At 38.0% G+C, this 5,476-nt stretch overlaps 1 non-coding gene across 1 annotated transcript; it reads left to right on the plus strand.

Annotated features, from left to right (window-relative positions):
- The first annotated feature begins 1,806 nt into the window (after positions 1 to 1,806).
- Positions 1,807 to 1,943, plus strand: LOC135268579 (small nucleolar RNA SNORA46). Its single transcript, XR_010336883.1, has one exon. It is a non-coding gene; the product is annotated as a small nucleolar RNA SNORA46 (small nucleolar RNA).
- Positions 1,944 to 5,476: the final 3,533 nt, after the last annotated feature.

Consider the following 5,476-nt stretch of genomic DNA (forward strand, 5'->3'; position numbering starts at 1 on the left):
GAAACACTCAGAAAAATCTTTGACCAAATATCTGGAAAGCCCACAGCCCAGTCAAACTCACATAAAATTAACCATCACATCCCTAGCACACCCAACATACAATGATAAGGTAAGTATAGGATACCTGCAATAGACATTTCCATTCAAAACAGGTGAAAACAGTCATTGGTCCATAGCAATTCTGAAATATATCTAGAGACACGTTTCCATTCCCTTGATGAAGCCTCAATCCTATTACCTAGGAATACTTCTCCATGACTCTTGACTACATTCTGGACTTTTGGCTTATCCCTCTGAGTGATACTTTTCTTAAAAAATGTTTCATGTTCACAGTTATCTTTGCTAACTTCCTTTTGCCTATAGTAGTTCAGGAGTTTCAAAGTCCTCTCTTAATTTTTTACTGTCTTTGTTTCTTATAGTTCAAGCTGATACCATTTCTTATAAAACCTTATGGGCTTTATTTTTTTATCAATTTAATCAGAGTACTTTCTATTCTGTTAGATAAAAGCCTTCAACATATATCTTGAAGACAGTCCCTCTCTATCTTGGGCTCTGGGCTAGAGATGTAAGTTTGCATATCTTCAGTGTAATAGAAGCCATATGTGGATGAAGCTGCCGAAAGTGACAGAATAATAGGGTGCTTATAACCAACCTATGTCTCAACTCCTTCGAAAAAACAATAACATTAAAAATTTAAGACAATCTGGGTCATTTTCATTTACAATGAATATGATACATCAAGATTTATGTTTTATCCTTAAAACATAAAATGTCCTTATAAATAAAATTGAAATTGTTGACATTTGTGAGGAAAAATTACCATAAGAGTGCTATATACTGAATGTCAAAATTCATATGTTGGAATCCTAACTCCCGATGTGACAGTATTAGGAGGTTAGACTCTTGGGAGGTGAATAAGTCATGAGAGTGGAGCCCTCATGAGTGGGATTAGTGAGATAAAAGGGACCTCAGAGAGCTCTCTCGCTGTCTTTCTGTCGTGTAAAGGACAATGAGAAGTTGACAGTCTGTGATATGCTTTGGCTCTTTGTCCCCACACAAATCTTATGTTGAATTGTAATTCCCAATGTTGGTGGAGGGACGTGGTGGGAAGTGACTGGATCATGGGGGCAGATTTCCCCCTTGCTGTTCTTGTGATAGTGAGTGAGTTCTCATGAAATCTGTTGGTTTAAGAGTGTGTGGCACTTCCGTCTTGTCTCTCTCTGTCTTTCCTGGCCATGTGAATACACTTACCCTTCACCTTCCCCCACGATTGTTAAGTTTCCTGAGGCCCTCCCTGTATGCTTCCCATACAGCCTGCAAAACTGTGAACCAATTAAGCCTCTTCATAAATTACCCAGTCTCAGGTAGTTCTTTATAGCAGTGTGAAAATGGACTAATCTAGAAAATTGGTACCAGAGAAATGGGACATTGCTGTAAAGATACCTGATAATGTGGAAACACCTTCAGACCTGGGTAACAGGCAGAGGTTGGAACAGTTTGGAGGGCTCCAAAGACAGAAAGAGGAGGAAAGGTTTGGAGCTTCCTAGAGACTTGGTGACTAGTTTTGACCAAAATGCTGATAGTGATATGGACAACGAAGTTCAGGCTGAGGTGGTCTCACATGGAGATAAGGAACTTCTTGGGAACTAACTGGAGCAAAGGTCCCTTTTGCTGTGCTTTAGCAAGGAGACTGGTGAGATTGTGCCCTTCTCTAGAGATCTGTGGAGCTTTGAACTTGAGAGAGATGATTTAGGGTATTTATTGGAAGAAATGTCTAGGTAGCAAAGCATTCAAGATGTGATCTACAGCACTACATTTAAACCTATGAGTGGGAAGTTTCCCCATTCTTTGTTATGCTGTAGTGCAAAACAGTTCTTGGCTTTCTCTGTTGCACAACTGACTTGTGCCATTCTGCTATTGCTGTATGGAGTTAAGGAATATGACTGTACTTGGTTTTTGAAACAAAAGAGATAAAAAATTTAAAAATAAAAAGTATGTGCTCTGGCTGCTTCTAACAGTATACACCCATATGCATGAAAAAAATGATTATCTAAAACTGGAATTTATATTTAAAAGGGAAGCAGAGCACGAAAGTTTGAAAAATTTATAGCTTGACCATGTGGTAAAAAAGAAAAATCCATTTTCTGGGGAGCTGGCTGCAGAAATTTGCATAAGTAAAGAGAGTGTGATATGATTTGACTCCTCACCTACATCTCATGTTGAATCAGAATTCCCAATGTTGGGTGAGGGACCTGGTGGGAGGTGACTGGATCATAGGGGCAGATTTTTCCCTTCCTGTTCCCGTGATAGTGAGTTCTCACGAGACCTGATGGTTTAAAAGTGCATGGCACTTCCCACTTTGCTCTCTCTATCCTGTCGCGCCACAGTAACTTGTGCCTGCTTCCCTTTTGCCTTCTGCCATGATTTTAAGTTTCCTGAGGCCTCCCCAGCCATGCTTCATGAACAGCCCACCAAACTGTAAGAGGTTAATTACTGGGTAGTTCTTTAAAGCAGTGTGAGAACAAACGAATACACTCAGCAACTATGAAGAGGGCCCTCACCAGAACCCAACCATGCTACCAGCCTGATCTTGGAATTTCAGCCTCTAGAACTGTGAGAAATAAATTTATGTTGCTTATAAGCCACCCAGTCTATGGTAGTTTGTTACGGCAATCAAAGGAACTGTGTTATAGCACACAGGAATGTGTTTGTGTGTGTTTATGTATACATATATGTATATAGAGAGAAATCCCAGAATATATATATAAAGAGAGAGAGAAATCCAAGAAAATAAAATATAAATGTTTCATAACAAGGTACGATGACCTGCAAATAATAAAAAACAAATTGCCTTTTTTAACAATCAAAGTTGAAAAGATTCTTTTGAAGATTTGAACTCAAAGTCAGAAAGAATGAAGTTAAATTGATATTCACATATACTACTGGAGCTGCATTTAATATTGAAGGGCAATGTTCTGGCAGTATATACAGTAACTATTTGTAAAGTTTATTTACTTAGTCATTTCATTCCTAGAAAATACATTTACAGAAGTAGTTAAATATTTATGTACAAGATGTTCACTGAAGCACCACTCTTTTGGTACAAAAATGCTAACTGTAGCATCATTTTTAATAAAGAAAAAATTACAAACAGTTGACATTTCCACCAATAGAGGAATGGTTAAATTATGAGACATACATAGGATTGAAATTTCAAAAGTTAATAATAATTATGCTTTAATGAAATAGACACAAGATCACATTAATAAAAACTACATAAAAATTATTCAAATTTAATTTAAAATATATATGAACTATAATTCAGGAGGAAATATATCACAATGTTAACATTTTTATCTCTGTATGATGCAATTATGGATGATTTTTATGTCCTTTTTTTCTATTTAGTTTTTTTCCTTCACAGTAAGAATATTACTTAAATAAACAGTAACCAAACAGAAATAAATAAAAATGAGCTTAAAAGATGTGGCACTGAAAGGCTTTTCTTTGAACAGTTGCACAACCAAAGACAGTACTTAGTAGTAAAGCCTCTAGGGGAAAAGTGGACATCTCAGCACAGACAGCAGGATAAAAATGTAATATGGGGAGCGCAAAAAATATGCAGACTGAATCAAAACAGAGACAATTCCCTTAGGTAGGTGGGTTTTTAAAAACTGGGCACAGAAACCATTTATCCATACCAGATCTTGCCCAGAAGCATTGAAAGAAAAACAATGAAAAACAATGACGGGGTTTGGGGAAGAGAAGAATGAGAAGCCGATGCTCTGCCGCCTGCCACCCTTTATGCACACCTGCCTCTCTCCCCTGTCAGTGCTCCCAACAGCAGGCTCTGCAGATGCATTAGGTCCAAGCAACACAATTTGAAAAATCAACAAAATCATCTTAGGTTAGATCTACTATCAATCACTCCCAGTAAAGATGAGCTGGAAATTATCAGAATCCACAGTATAATCTTTGTGGCTTATTACATATGAAAATTTAAGGAAACATGCTACTCTCATGACACTAAAGCTTGGTTTATTAATTCTCCACAAATTTATTTCTCGTGTCTGTTAAAACCTTATTTTAAAAATATTATTCAGGGCTGGGCCTGGTGGTGCACACCTGTAATCCCAGCACTTTCGGAGGCCAAGGTGGGTGAATCATGAAGTCAAGAGATCGCGACCATCCTGGCCAACACGGTGAAACCCCGTCTCTACTAAAAATAAAAATAAAAATAAAAAAAATAAGTTGAATGTGGTGTCACAGGCCTGTAGTCCCAGCTACTCAGGAGGCTGAGGTAGGAGGGAGGATTGCTGGAATCCAGGAATTTGAGGCTGCAGTGGGCTATAATCATACCACTGAATGCCAGCCTGGGCAACAGTGAGACCCTGTCTCAAAAAAAGATTTTAAAAATACATATGTGTATTATTCTAGGTATTAGCATTTATAGGCCTAGAAGGATGCTTCTTGATCATTAGAGTTATCCAGAGTAAGAAAAACATAAAGGATACATGTGAGTGAATCTTACAAAAGGTGTGGCACTGAGATGTTAAGTCAGTTTCGGCTCGAGCACACTTGGCTGTACTTGACATGAAAGGGAAAAGAGCCCTTCCTCTGTCTGGCCACAGTGAGCCTGGACAAGGTTGTATAATGATGGCTGCAATAAGAGCAGCAGCATGAGCCCAGTCACACTGTATCAAAGCTGAGCTGAATCCAGCAACTGCAGCTGCAGTGAGCAGAGGCTTGGAGAGAACTGAAGCACTTGGATAGATCTTACTTACTGAATCTATTAAAACTTTCCAGAGATTTCAACAGCTGGCCTTTTCTCATTATGGTGCCAATGGTTGTAGTAGAAATAAATGTGGACATCTCTTCCAATTATATGGGAAAAAATAGCACAGAAGCATATTTTAGAACTATGCCACCTAATATGTAACCATTAGCCATACCTTGCAATTAAGCTCTTAAATTTTGGCTAGTTTGAATTGAAGTGTAAAGCACACAACAGATTGCAAAGACTTCGTATAGGAAAAAAATATAAAGTATCTCAATAATGTTCATATTGATTACATATTGAAGTGATTTTTTGATATTTTAAGCTAAATAAAATATATTGGAACAATACAGTTAGGATGGCTAAAGTTGAGCCCAAGAAACCAAAGGGCAAGATGTCTGCCTATGCCCTCTTTGTGCAGATGTACAGAGAAGAACATAAAAAGAAAAATATAGAGTTCCCTATCAATTTTACAGAGTTTTCCAAGAATTGCTCCAAGAGGTGAAAGACAACGTTTGGGAAAGGGAAGTCTAAATCTCATGAAATGGCAAAAGTAGACAAAGTACTCTATGATTGGGAAACGAAGATTATGAACTAGCTAAGGGAGGCCAGAAGAACCCTAATGCCCCCAAAGGGCCTCCATCTGGATTCTTCTGTTCTGTCGAAAATTCTGCCATAAGATCAAATCCACGAACCCTG

Source organism: Aotus nancymaae, unplaced genomic scaffold, assembly GCF_030222135.1.
Source record: "Aotus nancymaae isolate 86718 unplaced genomic scaffold, 86718_ANA_hifiasm-v0.15.2.pri h1tg000040l, whole genome shotgun sequence".
NCBI lineage: Eukaryota > Metazoa > Chordata > Mammalia > Primates > Aotidae > Aotus > Aotus nancymaae.